Below are 25084 nucleotides of genomic sequence, written 5' to 3'. Positions count from 1 at the left end.
TTCAAGTTCACAACAGACATTCTTCTAGCAGTCCTGTGAAGCAGGTGAGAGAGATAACCCCATTTTTGAGGTGAATTAACAGAATCTGAGAACATCCCAGTGACTTGCCCAGAGTCACCTGGCTGGCATCAGTGCCCCTGTGGGCACCAGGTGGTGGTATGCCTCCTGAGAAAGGGCTTTAGAACTTGCTAGGAAACACTGCTCCGAGAAATTCCAAAAGCTCTTAAGATAAAGGTCCTTGGCCATTGCAAGGAGTCTCCAGTGATGATAACAATGAAGATAATGATGGAAATATCAATAATGCTAATGATGCTAGCTGGAATTTTTACAGCACTTAGTTGGGCACCAAAAATGACTTAATTCTCACAACAGCCCTGCCCATTCAGGTACTATCATAGACCTTATTTTATGTATGAGGACACAAACAAGTTAAGAGACTCACCCAGGGTCAGGCAGCTGATAAGAGTCTGAGGAGAGAACTCAGGCCTCACTGACCCCAGGCCTAGGGCACTAGGCTTCCTGGATGCCCCAAGATTGAATATCACCCTGTGACGTCATTCATGTTTTATATCCCCTTGGATATAGATCAAAATTTGGAGAAAAAATATGGGTGGAAAATGGTAGGTGTCAAAGCCTCATTTAGAAAAATCCCTATTACTGAGGTTGCACATGCCAGTAATCCCAGCTACCAGGGAAACTGAGGCAGGTACAATTCAATCTCATTGGGATGGTAACTACCAGGGAATGTGGTATAACAGACTGCCAAAGGAGGGGTAAATCAGGCAAGGCAGAAATGGAATCTGTCAAAACTTCTGTGGCAATGAGTAGTGGGATTGAGTCCCTAACTCAATCCAAGCATGGGTGAGGTGGTGAGACTTAGTCTTACCAAAAAGAAAAAAAAAATCACCTCAAAGTATTCCAGTAAATCACAAAATTAATTATTTTAGAAGTGAACACAAAATCAAATAACCAATTACAAATGAAAACAATGACTGGGATTTAAAAAGCAACTATAAAACTGGCTGTTAGGTCAAAGTTTTTTTACAGTTTTAATATATTTTTAATGAAATCCAACAACAAAAATTTGACAATTTTTTCTCATGACAGTGATCTGTTTAGACATTTCCACTGATTAAAAAAAAACATGTGTAAAAAATATTCATTGCACCTCTTTTGTTGTGGCAAAGAATTAGAAATTGAAGGGATGCCCATTGATGGGGAATGGCTGAATAAACTGTGGAATATGTATGTGATAAAACACTATTGTTCTGTAAGAAATACTGAGGGACTGGACTTCAGAAAAGTCTGGAAAGACTCATATGACCTGATGCTGAGATGAGCAGAACTGAATGACCACTGTACACACCAATAACAACAACACTGGGTGACGGTCACCTATGACAGATTTGTTCATTTCATCAGTATAACAATCAAGGACTTGTGATGGAAAATACTATCCACATCCAGAAAGGGGCTTGTGAAGTTTAAATGCAAACCAAAGTTTGCGATCTTCAATTTTTAAAAAGTGGTCTTATATATTATGTCATCAGTTTCTATTTTTTTCTTCCATTTGGATTTGATTCTTCTTCCACAACATGATTAATACAGATCTATGTTTACTATAATTATACAAGTAGAGTCTATATCAGATTGCCCTCTATTGGGGGAGGGGGAGAGGGAGGGAAGGGAGGGAGAAAAATGTAAAACTCAAAATCTTGTTAAAAAATGATTGGTGAAAACTGTCATTGCATGTTGCTGGAAAAACAAAGAGGTAAATTTTTTTTTAAAAAAGTAAGAAATCTCTACTGAAAAGAATGTGATGCTGAAGGATTTCCTCATTCAGGAAGCCATAGAAGCAGAAAGCACTAGAAGAATATGAGAACTATTTTGTATTTTATTCCTAAGAAATAGATTTTCTAGAAAAAAACAAAAGAGAAGCTTTAAAAGAGTCTGAAAGCAACCTGAATATCTTCAACAAGCATTTGTTCAAAACATGATAAAAGCAAAAGAGCAAGACATTCTATTAAATCAAATAAATGTTCTAATAGAATAAATAGAATCCATATAAATTCAGTTCATATGATGAATTATTACTTTCACAATGTTAATTAAGTTTTCTAATTAGCTAACAAGTATATATCTTTAGAAGAAATGTTCTCAGACTTTTTGCTAATCAAAATCAAACTAAAATAATGGACTCAAGAGCAAAATTCTAATAATTAAAAAGCATTTATTATGAAGCAAATTGTGTCTTTCTACATTAAGATAATGTGTCAAAATGAACTAGCAAATTTAGTGTTATGTACAAGTAAGTTCTATTCCAAAGGCTCATTGGTAAATAAGTTTTCCCATGGAAAAATATTATCCATTGCTATTATGTCCCAAGCAAACCAGTCAATTAATAAACATTTCAAGTAAAATGAACTAATCAGCAAGTCTTTTTAAAGCATATAACCATGTGTTTGGAACAGTTAAGCACTGGGGATCCAAAGAAGCGCAAAAACAATGACAACACAAAAAAGCTTACTGACATGAAATACAGTCCTAGCAGCACCATTTCAGATGTCCCTAACCAACAACAGAATGCTATCTTCATGGGGAAAATAGAGTCAAGGTGACCTTCGTATTTAGAATTGAAGATTCAGAGTTGGAAGGGACCTTAGATGTCATCAAATCTAATTTTCCCATTTTATAAGAAGGAAACAAAAGTCCAAAGAGATTAGGAGAGTTGTTCAAGGTCTCATTGGTAATAAGTCACACTGCCAAATTTAGGCTATTTCTACTACATCAAGAACCTGAAGCAGAACAACATCCCAAGTGATAGGATGAGAAAGGTTTCATAGGACATGAATTAGTTCTTACTAACTTATCAATAACTAACTCCCTAAATCTACATAAAAGAACGTCTCGAATATTTTCAAATGAGAACTAAAGGAGTAATTTTTCCCTCTAGCTTTATGTTCTCATACTATTTCACCATCAATTTAGAATAGCGAGCATTCAGAGAGCAAGTGAAGTTTATAAAGCCTTCATTTTAACTCATTTGACCCTCAAAATAGCAACATAAACTTGGTGAAGGAAATGCTGTTATCATACCCATTTGACAGATGAAGAAACTGAAGCATATAAAGATCAAGAAACTGGAACAGTCCACACTTAAAGAGTCTGAGGAGTAACTAAGCTGCTCATTTATTCATGCCACAAATTTGTACAATGTGTTGTTAGTTTGGAATCTACTTTGATCATAATACAGAGGATTTCATCCATTTACCCAAGAATCACTATCAAATAATGCCTCCTGTAATTGCAGAAAGCAGTATTACAAATAAATATAATTATAGAATGGGATGCAGAGCTGACACCAGTCTAAATGAATCATTAATATTTAAAATTGAACTCTAGAATTTCATTTCCAGTACTTCTGAAGGACAGAGAACCTTGCCTAGCAGAAAGTAGGCTTGCTGATTGGGTTATACTGCTATTGATTATTCAGAGGCAAAATAATAATTATAATAATAATCCCTAGAAGCCCAACTCATCTTCTATATTGGGGCAGGGTGAGGTGGGCAATATAAGGTGATGCCAGTTGAGATAGCTCTGTGTCCTGAAAGCATTCCAGATGGCAGAATTTCTGGCAGGAACAACAAAAAAAAAGCTCAGTTGAGCTCTGGAGACATCATTGACTAAATCAGCACTGGACCAAAGTGATGAAAATACTACCATGAATCTAAGAAACATAAAATGTAAAGGGTTGAAGTTTGGGTCTATTCAAAAACCATCCAAATGAAGGGTTTCATTGACAGAAAAATGAGGAATGCTCCTTCACGCTCAAGTACCACACTCATCAACTATCCACATAAAACTGGAGTATGGCATCCATATTTTTTAAATGATTATTTTATTTTTTCAATTACATTATTAAAGATTTTTTTCAACATTCATCCACACACATATGGATATTTTTAAGTAATATAATTTCCTTTCCTTGCCCCCTCCTGTCAGCGGCAAGCAGTCTGAAGAATATTGTATACATACACGTTTACAGATTTATGTTTAATATACACATTTATGTTTAACATGTTTATAGTTACTTTCTGAAAAGATAATGAAAGAAAACCATGAGATAAGAAAGAAAAACCTAAGACAAATTTTTAAAAAGTGAATGTAGTATTCATTCAGATTCTGTGGGATGTTTTTTGTTTCATTGTTTTTCTTTCTCTGGATGGGGATAGTATTGTCCTCAGCTGATCTCCTAGGGTTATCCTAGCTCTCTGGACAGTGAGAGCAGTTGCATCCATTCCGTCTGATCATCTCACAAGGTTGTTGTTAATGTGTACATTGTTTTCTTGGTTCTGCTCCCTTCACTCAGTATCAGATCCTGTAAGTCATTCCATGCTTCTCTAGAGTTTGACCACTCATTGTTTCTTATAGAACAATAATGTTCCATAGTATTCATATACCATAACTTATTCAGCCATTCCCCAATGGATGGGCACCTCCTCAATTTCCAATTCTTTGCCACAATAAAAAGAGCTTCTATAAATATTTTGGGACATGTGGGACTTTTCTCCATTTTTTATGATTTCTTCTGGATATTATATAGACCTAGTATTGGTATTGCTTGGATCAAAGGGTATAATCAGTTTTATTATAGCATTCATCTCAAAGAAGAAAAAATAATAGCTAAATCTAATGATCTTTTATCAATCTTCATCCTTTTTGATCGTCTGCAGCCTTCAATACTGTCAACCATCCTCTTTTTCTTAATAGTTTCTTGTCACTAGGTTCATAACCTGTTTCTATTCTTATTCTCCTTCTACTTGTAGAACTGCTCCTTTGAAGTCTTCTTCACTGCATCTTTCCTCAGACCTTTTCAGTTAACATAGGCGTCCTCTGGGACAACATCTTGGGCCTTCTAGTCTTCTTCCTCAATCTCCACAATTTCTAATGGTGATCTTATCATATCCCATGGATTCAATTATCATCTCAGTGATGGTGAATCTCAGATCTACTTACCTACCTCTAAGATTTACAAAGGGCTTTACACATACTAACCTGCTCTGCTGATCTCATCCATCCTACATAGTTAATCTGTTATCAAGACTTCATTTTATCCTCATAAAAACTCTCTCATCTAGACTATTGCAATCATCTACTGACTGGTATCCTTGCCATTCCACTCCATACTCCACTAAGGGGTCAAATAAACCTTAAACTGCACATCTGATCATGTCACTCCCTATAGAAACTATCAAAGCAAACCTCTCCCCTTTGTTCTACTTCTATTTTTTTAAATAAATCATAACCTCTCCCTCCCCTATCCCCAAGCACTGTAAATCCAGTGACACTGGGCTCCAGGCAATTCTTCAAACAAGATATTTCCTCCCTAGATAGACTTAAGGCATTTTCTCTGGCTGTCCCCTAGGCCTGCAAAGCTCTCCCTCCTCCTCTCTACTTCCTGGATCCCTTGGCTTCCTTCAAGTCCCTGCTAAAATCTTACCTTCCAAAGAAAACCTTTTTTGATCATTCTGCTCAATTCTAGTGCCTTCCCCAGGTGGGTCATCTTCAATTCATCCTGATATGGTCGATCTTTTTGGTGCAGTTATTTGCACATTTTCTTCCCCATTCCACTGTAAGTTCCTTGAGAGCTGCAACTGCCCTTCTCTGAATTCTCAGTGCAAAGGAAGTTACCCTAATGAGTGCTTAATGACTGATCATATTGATTTCTTGATGTATATAGATGACATCACAGTACATGGCACCCCTGAAAAACAAAGTCCAACTTTTTCATTTCATGAACTCTTTTTTCCCCAAAGCTACTAAATGCCATTTGGACATTATAAGAGTAAATTTTTAAACACATAACCAAGAAATATACATACTGAAGACTTGAAGCTTAAATCCAGATCTCATATTGGAACCAATAGCTGATGATACCAACAAATAACTTGATCTCCTACAGGCTGTACCCAATGAAGAAAAAGATTATCAAGGAGAAAGTTGTAGCATTAAAAGACTTAATGGCATCCCGAAATAAGAACCGAATGGTACTTATATATTAAAAGAATTTAACAACTATTTATTCCAGTCTTAGGACATGAAGTAAATCAAAATAAATTTGGAAAATAACCTGAACAAAAACTCATATAACATTAGCAAAACATAGAGCATATTACACCAAGGCAACCATTAAAACATTAATACTTCCTTGCCAAAAAAGAGGGAAAGATTTGAGGGATGTTCTAAGAGTAAAATAAATAAAAATGGTAAAAATTTAATGGAAATACTTTTGAAACAATAACCCCCAACTTTAATGAGTAACAGTAAAAGTTCAAAACAAGCTCAAGACATTAGATTTGTTAAAAGGAACTGACAATGGTTTATGTCCATGTGGAACCCAAGAAACAACCCAGATGCAGAAAAGGAAGGTCTTACAAGATAACATATGAATGAATTTACAAGTCAACAAAAATCAGCCAAATAGGACCAAACAAATGACTGGGTCATGGGGATTAGCTTAAGGAACCCAAGTCACTGCTAATAGATATTATAGTCTCTTCTTAAGGAGTCTAGATTTAGTGATCATCAGACAAGTGATCCCATTCCATCCCATTGTCTTGTGCTCTTATCTTCAGTTAAGTGACTATGCTGATGCCTCTTCTTCAAGGTTCATAAAATGTTCCCTGGATCACTCCAGTCCACAACTAGCTCTCTCTCCTATCTCTTTTTCCTTTTGTTGATAGAGTCTTTGAGAAGGCTATAGACAATACATTATTCCACTTCTTTTCTCCCCCTCTCTTAACTCTTGGGTCTAGCTTCAGACCTCGTCATTTAATGGAAACTGCTCTCTCCAAAGTGACTATTTCGATTGCTAAGTCTACTGGTCTTTTCTCAATTTTCATCCTTTTTAAGAAATTACATATATTTGATTTGTTTATTTGTTTATATATTTTATTTGTTTTACAAAAGTTGTTTCTACCAATCATTTTTTTGCAAGGTTTTGAATTTTACAATTTTTCCCCTCCCTCCCTCCCTTCTCTCCCAGAAATCAATCTGATATAGTTTTTACATTTGTTTCCATGATATGCAGAGATCAAAATTGAATGTGATGAGAGAAAAAACATATCCATAAGGAAAAAAAGAAAATATTAGAGATAGAAAAATTACATAATACATAGGACAACTGTTTAAAAATTGAAGATAATAATTATCTTTAGTCTTCATTTAAACTCCCCAGTTCCTTCTCTGGATATAGATGGTATTCTTTATCACAGATCCCCTAAAATTGTCCCTGATCATTACAGTGATGGAGTGAGTCCACCAAGGTTGGTCATCACCTCAATTTTCATCCTTTTTGACGTCCTCTTTTTCCTTTATATTATTTCTCTGGGTGATCTCATCAGCTCCCATAGATTCAATTATCATCTTTATGTTAATGATTCTCAATTTTAGTTATCCAGCCTCAACCCCTTAGTCTTGCATTTCCAATTTCCAATTCTCAATCTGGATCTCTCTTAGAGACATCTTAAATTCACCATATCCAAAACAGAATTTGTTATCTTTTACCTTCCTCCCCCACATTTCTCTACTGTTGTCCAGGGCACCACTATTTTCCAAATTTCAAAACATAGAATGTAGTCTTTGACTCCTCACTCTTTTATCTGACCATCCAACCTGTTGCCAAGGCCTATTGATTTTATCTTTATCATATCTCTAATGTATGCCCCTTTCTCTCTCACCTTGCTACCAATCTAGTTCAGAACTCATCACCTTTACTCTTGGACTACTACATTACCCATTCCCCTGCCTCAAGTCCCTTTTCATTTCAGTCTCTCCTCCACTCAGAGGTCAAACTAATCTTAAAGGACCAAGATATCTCTCCCGTAAATAAAGACCAATAGTTCCCAGTAATTTTGAAAACCAATTATAAAATCCTCAAACACTCAAAGCTCTTCATAACCTGCTCTACTGCCCCTTTCCATCTCCCCCAACCTCATATAATAATACTCTAAGAGTCAGTGACCCTGGCCTCTATGCTGTTCTTTTCACAAAACATTCTATCTCCACAGGCTGTTCTCCATGACTGGAATATTATCCCTCTTCACCTCTCTTCCTTCTAAAGTCTCATCCTCTACAAGAATTCCTTCCTGATCTCCCTTTCATTTCCTCCATTTGACCAGGAGCTCCTTGAGGGCAGGAACTATCTTTTTTCTTTCTTCATAGCACCAGTACTTCCTCAGTACAAACAGGCACTTAATAAATGATATGTGACAGCAAAATTATAGAAATAATGCAACCCAACACTTTGACAGTTAAAGCACCTACCCAACACCTAGCAAGATATATCACTTCTCCATTCATTAAATAGCGGTGGCTCTCTACTGAAATATCTCCAGGATCAAATATAAAATTTCTTACTTTTTAAAGCCCACCACAATGGCACCTTCCTACCTTTCCAGTCTTCTCCTACCTTACTCCCTCAATAGACTCTACAATGTAGAAACTTTGGTTTCTTTGTGACTGCCCACATCTCAATTGTCAATAAACATTTATCAAGTGCCTACTAGGTACACTCATTATGTTAAATACTAGGGACAAAAAAAAGGACAAGTCCACACCGACCCGAAGCTGAAGGAACTAACAGTCTGGTAGAAGACCACCCAGAAGAAAGCTGAAGGCCTGGGGCTGGGGACAGGGAGCTATCCAAGCTGGGTGCAGAGAGCCGATGAGAGCAGAGGGCCATGTCTGGGAGGCTCTCCTCCTCGCCTGCCTGTCTTCCCATGCCTTCCTCTAAGGCTATCTGCAATGAGTCTTGTGTGGCACTGTTTCTACAGTCGTTGATGTGTTGTCTCTGCCATTAGACTGTGTCTCAACGATCTCTATTTGTATTCTCAGGGCTTGGTCCAGGGCCTGGCATATTGACGGTGGTTCATAAAAGCTTCTGAACTTGAGCTCACATGACCCAGGAACTAGAAAGCTGTGCAAGAAGGAAGTTTGTGATCTTTAATTGACTTTGAGATGACCAGACTGTCTGCAACACATGGAAAACTCAAAAACCTGTTGGAATCCTCCACCAGTGCACCATATTAAAACCAGACGGTTATCGCAGGCCAAACTGTCGCATATAATTGCCAGATATAAGACTTAAGAATGTAACATTATAAATTTAAGAATAACACTTTTAATCTTGGAGCTAATCTCGGAACCATGTGAAATGAACATCTTTCAAATTCTAAAGACCTTGCAAAGGAACTCCAAGGCCTGGGGGATGATAAGGGGGCCCCCATCACTCTTGTACCAAGGACACTTTTAGGAAGGGAACACAGAACAGACAGACATCCTGACACTAGTTCCTTCTTCAGTGACAGAAAGAGCTATTTTCCACCTGTGCATAGTCTACTGAACACTAAATATAAAAGAAGAGCAGACTAGTGTCTTATCCCAGAACACTTTCTATACACATCCCATCAAAGATGAGAACAAGATGATCACAACTGTGATTTAATTTAATATCATTTATACTATAATTTGTAGCTTACAAAGTTCCTCATAACATACAATACCTCAACAGATTTTATATCAGCCCTTGGAGGCATATGCTACAGGACTCATTATCCTCATTTTGCAAAGGAGGGAACTGAGGCTAAGAGATGAAGTGATTTCCCATGGTCATGGAGCTAGTAACTATCTGGAATAGGATTTGAACCCAGAACTTCCAAATTAGAAGTCACAGTGAATTCACCTGTCAACTTATTTAAACCAGAATCAGAATTTAAGCTCTTTCAGTAACAAACAGTAAAAGGAAATCATATAAGGTTTAAATGATTTTTAGAAAAAAATTCACTTATTTTCTAAACTTTTGTTGAAATAAGTATGAACTATAATAGACCCATACTACAGTAATAATCTCAAACTCTTTATACATTGTCTACCATGTCCTAATTTAAAAATAAATATTTTTTTTAAATAGAATAGGAGAGAGAAAAAGCAAGATGAAGTGTGGAATGTCAGGCCAGGAAAAAAAAGAAGAAGAAAACAAACCGCTGCCATGTAACCCACCCACTGGGCCAAAGGTTAAGTCATTTAGTAAGTTCAAAGATCTTCAAAGAGTTCTTAGATCCCGATAAGCCCATATGTTACCAAAATTCTATGAAAAAGCTCTTACTTTCCAATCTGCTTCTCATGTTGAAGTTACAGAGTACACAGATGCTTGGCATCACTCCTCAGTCTTCTTAAATTCTCACACCAGATAATCAAGTTCCACCAAGAATGATCCATCTAAAATTCTAGAAATGCCTTATTCCATCAGTGCTTAGTTCCCTTGTAAAAACTGAAAGTGTCCATAAAAGACCATTCAGTTACTGCACAATAAGTGTTAATTTGCTAATTTCTTCACAGGTAATCAATTAAAATGTAAAATATTGGATAAAATTAGTTGCACTAAATTTAACAGCTGCTCCATAAGCATAATTAGTTTCACAAGGGCCATATGTATGCTGAGCAGAGACAGAGTTGAAACAAATAGACAGATTTTAAAACAAGTTTGAGAAAAATCTGCATTTAATTAGCAGGTGGGCACTACAACTACATAATGTTTTTATACATTTATATTTATGAAGTGACAGAAGATCTAAAGGCTTTTTAAAATAGCGTTTATTGTTTGAATGGGAACTGTTTTGCTGCATGCTAAAGTGATTTAAATCCTTATAGCTCCACTTTGAAAAAAATCATAAATGGTGAAAGAAAACATGTGGAAAACTGTAAAACTAGAAAGAATTTGCGACAAAAAACAGATACACATACCATAACCAAAAGGAAACTACACTTAATTAAATGTACACTACATCTGGAATATCAGCCTAATAAAATGTGAAACTATTAATTTTCATTGTTCTAAAGGAAATGAGGTCAGTGTCATTTAATAATTCCCCAATTACTTTGGACTAACACAATGGGTTTTATCTTCTAGTCTCCCTCTAAACTTAAAATATTATGCTCTTAAAAATATCCTTACCGTATGCTATTAAAATAAACACTAAATCTAAATTGTAAAAAAAAAAATTAACAAATGAAAATCTTTAGTTATTTCCAATTCCAGTCTTATTCTCAAATGTTTTAAATTATAGTATGTATTATATACATACTATTCTTATTAATGAAAAAATAAAAACACTAAAGAAAAAGTAAATACTCAATAACTAATATTTCTTTCCTTAAATAATCATCTGATTTTCCAATATCTGTTATATTGGTTCAGCATTAAACTCTAATGTTTCCCCCTGTGTCAGCTGAGATAAAGTAAAGGGAATCCATAAAAAAAAAATTCTTCCATTTAACCTAAAGGAATAATAGCTTAATGCATAAGGAAACAATGCAATTTTTGACATGAAAGTGATCGATATTTTGACTTAGTTTTTGTGAGCAGAGAAAAAGAATTATATCAAATAGGCAAAATACTATTCAGAAGGCTAGTTACTTTCCCAAATGCAATAATGTCTTAGATTTCAAAGATTCTGAATTTCAATATTAGTAATAGTTAACATTTATATAACACAACAAGGTTTGTAAAAAGGTGGTTTAGAAATTTAAAGTGCTTACCAAAATGAACTAAGATATTTCAGATATTTTTAATGGAGAATAATTAATGCATTCTTCACAAAACAGAATAAAAGATCTCTGTAACTAATGGGCACAACTGTACTTCCTAAAGGTAAAAATGTAAAATTGGGGGAATTTTTCAATTGGAATCTTAAACATCATATTAAAATTAAATCACAATAAAAATGACTGTTTTAAAATGTTTAATAAAAGTAAAATGGTCAGAACATGGCAAATATAAGAAAAATACAGACTTTAAGAAAAACATTATACAAGTAATGTTTTTTAAAAAAGTAAAAAACAGGGACCTTTATATGTCCAAAGTAAAAGGAACAAGTCAGAGAGACAATACCTCCAAATATGATACAGAAAACAGAAATATTCAGAGTACTTATTTATATAAAATAACAAATAATAAAATGGGAGGAAAAAGCTAAAGAAATTAGATACTAATCAGTTTTTCTTAACAAGAAACTATGAATGGTGAGAAAAATCATGATCAGTCATTAATTTGCAACTACCATCTTGTTCTCATACAAGCGACACGAGTGGAAGGAAATAATGGTTGCAAAGCCTGTTTTCTAATTTCCTTGCTTCCCACTATTTTTAGCAAGTTCTAAGCATTCTCGCTCAGTATTTCAAGTATACACGAATGGATAAAAAGCTTTTATTATGCATTTCTTATGGCCCAGCTCTCTTCCCTTGAGCTTACCTCCCCACCTCCACCAAACGCAGACACAAAGTCAGACCATTCCCTTGATCTTGCCATTGCCCCAGAATATACCATCTCTGTATCCTCTCCCTTTGCTTTCCCTTAGAAGACTGTGCTTGTCATCCACACGATGACCTCCCAATCCCTTGACCTCTGAGTTCTCTCCCAAGACATCTCCCTTGCCACTCTCTCCTTTTCTCCCTCTCTTGACATTCTGGTGACCCAATTCAGCTCCACCTTGTCCTCATCTCTGGGACCACAAGGTGCCCTTATCATAACAGCAATCATGCCTTGAGAAGCTTTAGCCTTGGATTACTTCCACCACTCACCATCATCACTCCTATACAACAGAGGTAGAAAAAAAATTACATAACTGTTGTGAAGGGGCTGACTAAAGATTTGTGCTACACCACCTCGGGACTCCTCACTCCTACTAGGCAATCCTACTGTACCTCTGATATCAACTCACTGTCCACTCTTTCAGACTTTCTTATCCTTTCTAAAATATCCTATGGCTCCCCTTTCCTCTCAACCAAGGACCCTCCCTAATGATACAGAAAAAATTCCTGTGAACTCCTCTTCTCCCCTCTTCCTCATCTCCTATCACTCAGATGCCCTCTGCCACTCTCTCCTCTACCCCTTTCTCACATGATGAAGTGCTCTCAATCCTTACTCTTCTTCCCTCTATCTGTTCAAACAGTCCTATTCTATCCTGACTTCTCCACCATGTTCATGTTGCCTCTCTATGTCATCTCCACTCCATCTCTTCTTTTCCCAGTCTTCTGGCTCATTCCCTATTGTATACAAATATGCTCATATCTCTTTCAATTGATCCTTCCATCCCCACCAAGTAATATCCTACAACTAGGGTCAATCAACAATAAGTACCTCCACTTTCTCTTCTCTCGCTCTCTTCTTGACCTCTTTGAAATCTGGCTTCTCACCACCAAAACTCCTGTCTCCAAAGTTACTAATGATATCTAGGTTCCCAAATCCAGTGGCCTTTAATCTCAGTCTTCATTATCCTTGACCTCTCTGTAGTCTTTGACTCTGTTGATCACATCTCCTTGATATTCTGTTCTCTTTAGATTATGAGCATGCCAATCCTGGTTCTCCTTCTACTTTATCTGACCATTCCTGCTCAGTTTCCTGAGCTGGATCTTCTTCCAGATTCCTTTCCCTCTAACAGCACGGTTCCTCAAATGTAGTTCCAGCCTGGGTTCACTTTTCCTCTTCTACATTCCACTACATTGATGATCTCATCAGCTCCCATGGATTTAAATGTCATCTCTAATGATGATTCTTAAATCTACCTATCCTGTCTTGACTTCTCTGCTGGCCTCCAAACAGCAATGATGATGATGATGATGATAACAGGATATGACTTTACTGGTAATTTTCAGGTACTGATTATGCACCATACATTGTGCTAGGTAGACACTAGAGAGTTTATTTCTACTAGGGAGATAGAGCATGTATACAGAAAAGGAAATATAGAATTTGTACAGAAAACCCAGTGATTTTGGTGCATAGGAAGGGAGCTGTAAGAAGGAAATAATCAATGAGGGAATCAGGAAAAGTTTCTTGCATAGGTATAAAGGTGAACTTGCCAGACAAGAAAGAGGTCCAGAGCAGAAGGGGGATGACATGTGTGTCAGGAAAAGTCAAACATCCAGTCTGTCTGGAGCACAGAGTGAATGAGGGAGGCTAATGACAGAAGGGTGGGAAAACAGGTTGGCAATAGATTATGAAGGACTTTTAATGAAAAGTTTATGTGTATCCCAAGGAGCTGCTGGAACATTTTTAACAGAGAAATATTTCAGGAATATTATTATGGCTGTTGTGTGGAGAAAGGCTTGGAGAGGGAAGAGAGAAGAAACAGAGAGAACCATGAGAAGGCTATAGTTATAGTCCAGGTTAGTTCTTGTCCTGTATTATTAAAGAAGACCAAAAGGACATCACTATGTTAGAGACAGTTACAGCATGTCTGATTGTGGCTGATCAGACCAATGTGAGCTCTGGACGCTCTACCAGAGGCCAGGCACAAATGTACCTGTCTAGGGCTATTGTGCTATGGGCAAAGAGAGGGGGGGGAGGGGAATGAAAGAGATGTTGAGGAGGTATAATCATCCAGATGGCAACTGGATGAATATGGGAATAATTGAGAGGAAAACTCTAGCTGAGGATGGTTCTTAATTTGTGAGCTTTGAATATTGGAAAACTGAAGCTGCTTTAGACAGAAATTAGATAGCTAAGAGAAGGGATGGGTTTTGGAGGAAAGAGAATATTTTAGCTTTTTACATATTGAATTTGGGCTACTTATGGGGCATTTAGGTAATAAAAATGAGGCATCATTTGAGACTGATTCTTTGGCCCATAGTCTCCACTTACAGTGTGCAGGTTGAGTACAGGAGAAAGAGTAGAAAGAAATGGAAATGAATGTACAGGTGCAAAACTATCACAAATTTTGAACTCAGGGAAAAAAACAAAAAAAAAAATTAAAAAAACTTCTTATTCATTACAAAAAAATTAGTAAAAAATTATTTCCAGTACTTCTCATTCACCACCTTTTTTGCAAGTAATTTTGTTAATTTCAACACACAGAAATGCATTATAAAAAACTTGGCTTGTTTAAAAAGTTTAACATATAAAGTATGCTTAATTTATAAAGTATAGTTTACTGAGATATAATCATAAACTTGTAAATTTCATATACTTCTATATTTCATAATTTTTTTTAAATCTACACTTAATGTTAAATTTTTTTAGTTTGTGGAAAATAGATGAAACCTTAAAAATAGAAGAATGATTAACAATACAGTGGGGAAAAAAAAGGCATGAAGTAGCATGGCTGGATGAAGAAAAGATGGAAGACCTGGATTCAAATCCTGTCTCTGACATACATCTTCAGAATATGACCATGGGCAAGTCACTTGAACTCTTAATGGTTAAATCAACTCTCTACAATGATAAAATACCAAGAAACTTTTGATCCATACCAGATCAGGCCCAATCTTCATTCAAAATGAAGAAAATTATTACAGTTTCTGGAATTTGTGTCTTCCACATTGTTAATCAGATATAGAAAGCATTCATTATTTTTAAAAGATGGGGGGAAAAAATCCCAGTGACCACAATATCAACATCATCAATTAAACCAACTTTCTCTAAGCATTTATTGTGAGCTGGCTGACAGCAGTTGCTGAGGAAATAGTCAGTCATCATTGATTAAGCACCTACCAAATCACTGGGCTTCGGGCTTGGGTGTCCCTGCCCTGGAACAGTTCCCAGGGTAATGGGGAGGACAACATGAAAACAAAGCTACGATGGGACTTTTACTTGGGCTTAAGGAAGCCAAGGAAGTCAGGAGGTGAAACTGAGGGGAAGAGCACTCCTACAATGGGGGACAAGAGGAGGAAATGCCAAGAGGCTGGCATGAGACCAGTGTCCCTGGATCCAAGAGCAGGGATGGGGAGGGGGATTCAAAGAGAAAGGTGGCAAGAAACTAGATTGGGAAGGGTTGTGAATGCCTCTAAAAGACAGGCAGACAATAAAGTTCTCTGAGTCAGGGTGGACAATGGGAGGGTAGGGTGACAAGGTGAGGCTGCACTGTGGGAGGGATTAGAGTGGGGACAGACTTCAAGTTGACAGACTCCTAGCAGACTCTGCAGTGATGCAGGCAGGAGAGAGTGTGGCATGGTGGTGGAGGGTATGTGACAGAGGAGCAGATTGGAGATGGAGAATGAGAGAGAATAAGAAGTTGAGGACTTCTAGGTTGTGAGTGTGGAAGCCTGGGAGGATGAGGTGGCCCCCCACAGTAATAGTGAGTTCAGACAGAAAATAAAGTGCCATATATGAAGCAACTATAGGAAGGATAGAGGGTAATATTATATATACTTTTTAATAACAGAATAAAATAATAGCATAACAAAATAATTTTCTCACAATCTCCTATTAAATAAGATCGCTGTTGCGGAGCGGAGCCAAGATGGAGACAAGAGAAGAGCCTCTCTTGGGTGCTCTCTCTTTATAATATTTCAAAACTCATAAAATAATGACTCTAACTAAATTTTCAAGAGACAGAACCCACAGAGGGATCCAGTGAGGCAATTCTACAGCTCCAGGTAACTTGGAAAATAGCAGAAAGGCTTGGTTCCATGGGGTTAGAGGGGCAGCCCACCAGAGTGAAGGAACTTCAGCCTCAGGGCTCACGGGTAGCAGGGGCAGTTTCCTGACATACACCCTGGGGAGCACTGGGCACAACTTGGAAGATCAGTGGGGGACATCTGGCAGAGCAAGCACATGAAGCCCAGCCCTCAGGACACTCACACCCCAGCCCCATGGCAGAGAGGTGCACTTATGGTCATTCACAGACCAGGAGGGAAGACAGAGCTTCACACACTGAGATCCTAGTGGGGGGGTGGTGTCCCAATAATACTCAAAAGGTCAGGAAGCACCCCCAAACCAGGCACAGGCTGGGGAAATGAGTAAACAGAGAAAAAAGAGGAACACCACGGAGAAATACATTGTCTATGATCCCAAGAAGGATCAAAATACTCAATCTGAAGATGAGGAAGTACAAGCTTCTGCATCTGAAGACTGCTTAGAAAAATGGAAATTGGGCTCAGACTATGACAGAGCTCATAAAGGATTTTGAAAACCAAGTAAGGGAGGGAGAAGAAAAATTGGGAAAAGAAATGAGAGAGATGCAGGAAAAACATGAAAAAGAAGTCAGCAGCTTAGTCATGGAGATCCAAAAAAATGCTGAAGAAAATAATATGTTAAAAACCAGCTTAGGTCAAATGGATAAAACAGTTCAAAAAGTTATTGAGGAGAAGAATGCTTTAAAAAGCAGAATTGGCCAGATGGAAAAGGAGATAAGAAAGCTCTCTGAGGAAAACATCCTTCCAATGTAGAATGGAACTAAAGGAAGCTGATGACTTTATGAGAAGTCAAGACATAATACTTCAAAACCAGAAGAATGAAAAATTAGAAGAAAATATGAAACATTTCATTGAAAAAACAATTCATCTAGAAAACAGATTCAGGAACTATAATTTAAAAATTTTTATTGGGATACCTCAAAGTCATGATCAGGAAAAGTCTTGACCTCATTTTTAAAAAATTCCTAGAGGAAAATTGCCCAGATATCCTAGAAGCAGAGGGCAAAATAGAAATTGAGAAAATCCACCAATCTTCCCCTGAGAAAAAGATAAAAAACAAACAAACCCAGGAATATTATAGCCAAGTTCCAGAACTCCCAAGTCAAAGAGAAAATATTACAAGCAGCCAGAAGGACACAATTCAAATAAAGTGGAGTTGCAGTCAGGATCACACAGGACTTAGCAGTAACTACATCAAAGGCTTGAAGGGCTTGGAATATAATATTCCAGAAGGTGAAAGAGCTTGGAATGCAACAGAGAATCAACTACCCAGCAAAACTGAACATCCTCTTCCAGGGAAAAAGATGGACTTTCAACAAACCAGGGGAATTTCAAATGTTCCTGTTGAAATGACCAGAGCTGAACAGAAAGTTTGATCTTCAAATACAGGACTCGGGTGAAGCACAGAGAGTGGAGGAGAAGAGTAAAATATGAAGGACTTAATGGTGATGAACTACATGTATTCCTGCATAGAAAAATGATACTGATAATACTCATATGAACCTTCTCATTTAATAGAGCAGGTAGAAGGAGCTTTTATAGTTGAAGCACAGGACAGAGCTGAATTTGAAGATATATTGTGAAAATGGAGTCAATGGCTAAAAAGGAAATGTAATGGGAAAAAGAAAAAGAAGAGGAGGAATAGGCCAAGATATTTCATATAATAAGATTTTTCTTTATTACAATGAGCTATTGCAATGATATGGAAGGGGGGAAGGCGAGGGGGAATGAGGGAACCTTCGCTCTCATCAGAGGTGGCTTGGAGAGGAAACAGCATATATACTCAATAGGGTATAGACATCTAGAGTAAGAAGGAGAGAAGAGGGGGGTGTGAGTGATGGAAGAGAGGGTGGACCATGGGGGAGAGTGGTCAGATATAACATATTTTCTTTTTTACTTCTTACAAGGGGCTGGGATTAGATGGCCTAGGCAGGACCACAGGTCCAGGTGGTTGCTGGGCCTTAGGGGTGGTAGGTGGGCTTGGGGCCTCATGGCCCTAGGGCCAGTGATCAGTCTGCTGCACCACTCAGCTACCCTACAGCACATTTAAGAGTGAAAGGAGAGAGAAAAAATAGTTTATAGTAGTGGGGAGCGGCTAGGTGATGCAGTAGATAAAGCCGGGCCTGGAGTCAGGAGTAACTGGGTTCAAATCCGGTCTCAGACACTTAATAATTGCCTAGCTGTATGGCCTTGGGCAAGCCATTTAACCCTATCTGCCTTGCAAAAAAAAAAAAGAGCTATAGTAGTGGGGAAGTACAAATGAAGGGAGTTGCAATCAGCAATGGCCACAGTGGAAAAATATGGAAGTAGCTTTTGTGATGGACTTATCATAAAGAATGTGATCCACCTGCAACAGAGCTGGTGGTGTTGGAACACAGACTGAAGCACATTTTTTATTATTATTATTGTTATTGTTATTATTATTGTTGTTATTATTATTATTATTATTATTTGAGGGGGGGAGTTGCAGGGCAAATGGGGCTGGATGACATGCTCAGGGCCTCACAACTGGGTGACTGTTGGGTGTCTGAGGCCAGTTTTGAACCCGGGTGCTCCGTCCACTGCATCACCTAGCTGCCCCTATTAATATTATTTATTATTAATTTATTTTGTTTTTTGCAGGGCAATGGGGTTGGGGTGGCTTCTCCAGGGTCACACAGCTAGGTAATTGTTGGGTGTCTGGGGCTGGATTTGGGGTCAGGTATTCCTGACTCCAGGGCTGGTGCTCCGTCCACTGCGCCACCTAGCTGCACCTATTATTAGTATTTTTTTTAATTTAAATTAAATTTTTTTTTCTTCTTTCCTTTACTTTATTGCTCATGAAGTTCTATATTTTGGGGGGTGGGTATATTATGTTTGCTCTTAAACAAGAATATTTTAGTAATGTATAAAAAAATCATTTGTACAAAAATAAAATAAATACAATTCAAAAAAAATAAGACAGCTGTTAAGGAATTCAACAAAAGAAGTTATCATGTGGCCTTAGGTTAAATCATCTAATTTATTTGCCTTGGTTTACCCATCCATAAAATGGCAGTAAAAACTGCACCTACTTCTGAGGGTTGTTGTGAGATCAAATGAGAAATTATTCACAATTTGCTTTGCAAATCTCAAAATACTATATACATTCTAGCTCTTAGGATAAACAGATCTGGGACAAGTTACTAATCTATTTAACATCCATTCTATTAATAACATTATCTGATGTAAGACTATTATAGTGCTTTAAGAATTGTCAAGCAGCTCGTTTCTGTTCTCTTACTTGATGCTCACAACCCTTTAAGAACTAAAGGTATCATTTCCATTAAACTGATAAGGAAATTAGGTCTGAAAGAGATCAAGTACTTTACTCAATCCTACAATTATTAAATGAGAATCAAAATCTAATCTGTCCTGACTCCAAGATTAGTGCTTTTCCCACTAAGTCACACTATCTGCCTCTCATATGAAACTAATATTTGGCTGCCTAATATTATTTCAATACTTTGCTGGCGCTATGTCCATTAGGCTATTCCAGTGCAGATGATTCCTCACCTGTTCTCATTTTCTCATCTCAAGACCTTTGTGCACATCCTCCCACATGGTGTTGGTCTTTCCAGTATCTTCAAGGTTCGTTTGAGTCCTGGCTCTCCCAGACAGAAGAGCCATCATTAGCCACGCTTTCCAGTGGGGCCATAAACACTCTGACTCATGGATGCCAGTTTTGTTCTTGGTGGGGGAATCAAAATTCTCTTTGCTCCTTAATGCCCACACCAAGCTCTCCTGCCACCACCATCACTAAGAAATTCTCATGCCTTGAGGTTCATAATATTTAATCAATCAATCCAGATGCTAATGGTCTTTATCCCACTGAGATATTCATTTTCCTCCCAAGTTCAGTTCCTGGCTCATAATCTTTCTCTTGGAGAGACAGCTCCTCGTCTTCATACTTAAAGGACTTCAATATACATAATGACAGTTCTTCAAATCCCCTTATTTCCTACCAACAGTTTCTCAATTTCTTCAGAAATTGCTGTGACTTTGTCAGTAGAAATGACATTAAGGAAGAGGCACTAACATCTACTTTGTCTATGTTCCTTAAAGACCAGGAGACCTTTCCATTTGACTTGCTGCTGAATCCGTCCCCCATCAGTACGGGAGTTCCTCAAGAGAAAGCTCTGAATTACTTTTCCATTTGTATCTTCAAACCTATCAGTGAGTTGGAAGGATACCTGCTCAAGCATGGGAAGACTTTCCCTGGTGGAAGGGGTGAATGAGAACAATTTGTTCCCATGGCCATGAAGGCGGGTGAAGCAGGCGCTGGGGGGTGCCCAGAGCTTGATCAGACATAGTAGAGACCAAGGTCATCCACTGCATCCCACACCACTACGAGTTGTCCAGACTTTTGTCCTGCCACTGGACTTCTCTCACTTGTGAGACTGAGAACTGGGCAACTCTTCCTCACTTCAATTCAATTCACTCACATGAAGAGATGAGAGATGACTCATGCTGTCACTGCTTCTCTTTGAAAATGAAGGACAAAGAACAATGTTTATCTTGGATAGCAAACCTTCATCTGAGAATTTTGATACAAAGATCACTTCGCCCTCTCTCCCAGTTTTCTTTCTTAACTGAGACACCTTAATTTTCTTTTTTTCTGATAGGTATATAATCTGCTTCTCTCCTGACTTTTCTATGTTATGATTTTTAATATTAAGTTCATGTTTTCATTTTAAGTTTATCATGCAGTGCTTTCTGTATGATACTGGTCTAAGCCCAACTTCTGCCAGGCTGCTTTCCAGATTTACCAGCAGTCTTTATCAAAATAGAGTTCTTTGTAAGAAATTTATGTTTTTCCAATTTACCAAAAAAGGGTTAAGTTTAATTTTTTATGATTCTCCCTTGTCTGGTCTGTTCCACTGATCTATTTCTCTGTTTTTTTTTTAATCAATACCAAATGATTTTGATGACTGCCTCTTTTATAATATGGTTTGAAGACTAGCATGATTATTCTTTATTCATCCTTACTTACTTTTTATTATTTGAACTGATATTCTAGTTGTTTTGCTATGTTATCAAATTCTGCAAAGCATCTCTTTGACAGTTTGGATTACAATTTAATTAAATTAACTTTGTTAGTAATGTAATTTTTATTATCATGGGGGGGGAGGACATTCACAGGAAAGGACTTTAATTTTCCCTTATTATTATGAGGAGAAGTTCACAACTGAGAGAGAAGTGGAGCCATGAGATGTTTGAGGATGTTTTGGAAGGTCTAGAAGAGCAACTATGGGGATCTGGATAGTGAATTGATAGTAGGATTGCCTCGCAATCGCAGCTGTGGTTGTATAACACAAAGTTTTAGTTGACCTGGTCACAACAGTTGTGTGATTTTCTCTACTTTTGTTCAGCAACACATGTATAGGAGGGAATATGATGAATGACAAGAGTGATCCAAGATTGAAGCTTGGATGGGTGTAACTGGTGAAATTATAAAAGGGGCTAGAGATTCAAAAAAGGAGCACAGTGCACAAGCTGAGATGGAGAGGAGAGAAGAGAACAGTTGCAAGTGCAGATAGATGGCCTGGAAAAGAATTTAAAGGATCAAGGGATTGGAGATAACAGTATGGATCAACTGTAAGGTTATATAAGGGAAGGCAGAAGGAGAGAGAGAAAAGCTCGATAAAATATGATCAGACAATCGGATAAAGGCCTTTCAGAATTATTGGACATAGAAGAAGCACATTTTTGGGTAATGGCAAGATCAAAGATATGTTATGACCATTTTTGCATGTGGCTGAGGTGGGTCATATGAGTGGTTTGTGGGAGGTGAGTTGGGTGAAGACATGAGTAGTTGGAATATGTGAGGGTATATGTTGAACATATATGTTGAACATGTATATGAAGCCCCAAGAGTGGTGCTGAAATGGACAAGGAGTTGGAAATGATAAGAAAACTGCCAGGCAAGCCTCAAATTCACTGGAAAAGCAGGTAGATATCCAAGAGGGTGGCTGGGGTATCTGCAGTCAAAAGTTATCAGGGTTTTGGTTGAGTTGCAAATATTAATAGCAGGTGCCAAGTGTTACAATACAAAAATACTTAAAGGGCAATTTAAATTAGTTACAGGGAGAAATAAAATTATTATAGTGGGGAGACTTCAATGTTTTCCTTTTAAAACTAAAAAAAAAATCTGACCAAAAAGTAATCAAGAAAGACCTGAATAGAATTTTTAGCAAACTAAAATGATAGCTCTGATAAATACTGGATGGAAACAGAAAGATGTGTATATATAATAATCTTAGCTAAGGCTGGCACCTTAACAAATAATGACCATATATTCGGGTCAAAATAAGTCACTAACACAGAGAAATAGAAATGTTAAACACATCCTTTAATGACCACAATAAAAACTTTATTTAAAACTTGTTGAAGAGAGATTGATAGTTTCTAATCTTAAAGAATAAGTAGATTAAAAAGCAAATAATGTAAATAGTAAAAAGGGCAAATAAAGAAAATAATAACAGACAACATATAAAAAAATTTAGGGATACAACCAAAGCAGTCTTTTTAATTAGATAAATATTTTCAAAGCAGTCTTTAGGGGAAAATTTATCCCTTAATATTTTCCACAAGAAAAGGGGGAAAGCACAGATCAACAAAAATAGACATAAAAAACTAAAAACCAACAAACTGAAAACACTAGACAAAAAAAACAAAAGTTCTGAAACAAGGGATTAACAAAATTGAAACTAAAACCAAAAAAGGAATTAATCAATATGCCATTAGCTAATTTGATTCTTGTTTTAAAAGAAGAAAACCAGATTATCAAATGAAAATGAAAATCAAAAATGAAACACAAAGAATGAAGGAATAAAGGAAATTATTTAAAAAAACTGTTTTGCTCAAATACTTGGCAAGAAAACTGACAAACAAAATAAAACAGATGAATATTTACAAAAATGCAAAATGCCTAGAACTAACAGAAAGCAAAAATACAACCCAATTTTAGAAAAAGAAACTGATTAAAATTGAAACCCCAAGGGGCGGGGGGAGAGCCTGAGAACAGATGAATCAAAAGAATTCTATCAAATATTTGAAAAACAGTTCTATTATAATGTTAGATAGATTTTTTTAAATATGAAAAAAATGAAGTCCTATCAAATTTCTTCTATGGTTTTCTTATTAAACCATGGAGAAACAAAACAGGAAAAAAAAAAAAAAACCAGGGGCCCAAGTTGGCCCAGGGATACTGTAAGAAAGGTCTGTAAACACTGGGGTCAGTTTTCTGACCAAAAGCAGGCTTCATGAAACATTCCAGTGTCTATAGACTTAAAAGGTCAGAGGTTGTGCACTGGAGCAGTCCCGTATCTAGGTACGATGAATCTATTCAGGGTGTGGGAATATATATCTCTGGCAGTTCCATTGCTAAATATTAATATCTAGGTCACAGATCCAGGGTGAACTGATCCAACCATTCTGGAGAGCAATATGGTACTATGCCCAGAGTAATAAAACTGTTCATACCCTTTGACCCAGCAATTGCAATACTAGGCCTATATCCAGAAGAAATTATAAAATAATGGGAAAAGTCCCACATGTTTCAAAATATTCATACCAGCTCTTTTTATAGTGGCAAAAAAATTGGAAATCGAGGGAATGCCCATCCATTGGGGAATGGCTGAACAAGTTATGGAATACTATTGTTCTTTAAGAAATCATGAGTGGTCAGACTCTAGAGAAGCATGGAATGAATTACAGGATCTGATGCTGAGCAAAGGGAGCTGAACCAAGAGAACATTGTACATGTTAACAACAACATTATGAGTTGATCAACCTTGATGGAAGCAGCTGCTCTCAGCAGTGCAGAGATCTAGGACAACCCAGGGAGACCACCTATGGACAATGCTATCCCCATCCAGAGGAAGAAAAATAAAAAACAAAACAAAGAAAACCAAACCAAAAACCCTACAGAATCTGAATGAACATTTTACAGTTACCTTTTAAAATTTTCTCTATGTATTTCTTTCCTATCTCAAGGTTTTCTCTCTTTTCCCTTAATCCTAATTCCTTGTACTGAAAAATGATTAATCTGTAAACACGTTAAAACACAAACGTATATGTACAATATTCACTTGACTGTTTGTCCCTGAGAGGAGGGGTTGGGAAGAAATTATGTAACTCAAAAATATGCATATGCATGTGGAGGAAATGTTAAAAATTTTCATAACATGTAATTGGAAAAATAAAATGTCAATTGAAATTTTTTTTTAAACAGCCTGTTCATATCCTTTGATCATTTATCAATTGGGGAATAACTCACATTCTTATAGATTTGACAAGTTTTTATATATTTTAGATATGAGATCTTTATCTGATAAACTGTTATTCCCAATTTTCTGCTTTCCTTCTAGGCTACTTTTGCTTTATTTGTACAAAACCTTTTTAACTTATAATCAAACACTGTAACAATACAATTGGTATTACTTTCAAAAACCCACTGACCACACCAAAAGATGAATTGTTGAAGTTGTTTCTAAAAAGAACAGAGTTTTAAAATCATTAAAGACTGAATAAAATATTAAACACACAAATTAATTTTTAAAAATAAGTACATTAGGGTAAGGAAAACACT

The 25084-nt window shown here is 36.9% G+C and overlaps 1 protein-coding gene across 1 annotated transcript in view; it reads right to left on the bottom strand.

Moving 5' to 3' along the window:
- The window catches only part of RSRC1 (arginine and serine rich coiled-coil 1), a 367121-nt gene that overhangs the window by 267857 nt on the left and 74180 nt on the right, over positions 1 to 25084 (bottom strand). The window lies entirely within an intron of this gene.

The sequence above is a fragment of the Macrotis lagotis genome, chromosome 6 (genome assembly GCF_037893015.1).
Source record: "Macrotis lagotis isolate mMagLag1 chromosome 6, bilby.v1.9.chrom.fasta, whole genome shotgun sequence".
In the NCBI taxonomy this organism is placed as follows: domain Eukaryota; kingdom Metazoa; phylum Chordata; class Mammalia; order Peramelemorphia; family Peramelidae; genus Macrotis; species Macrotis lagotis.
The sequence above is the reverse complement of the archived record's forward strand: the minus strand, read 5'-3'. Positions and strand labels throughout refer to the sequence as shown.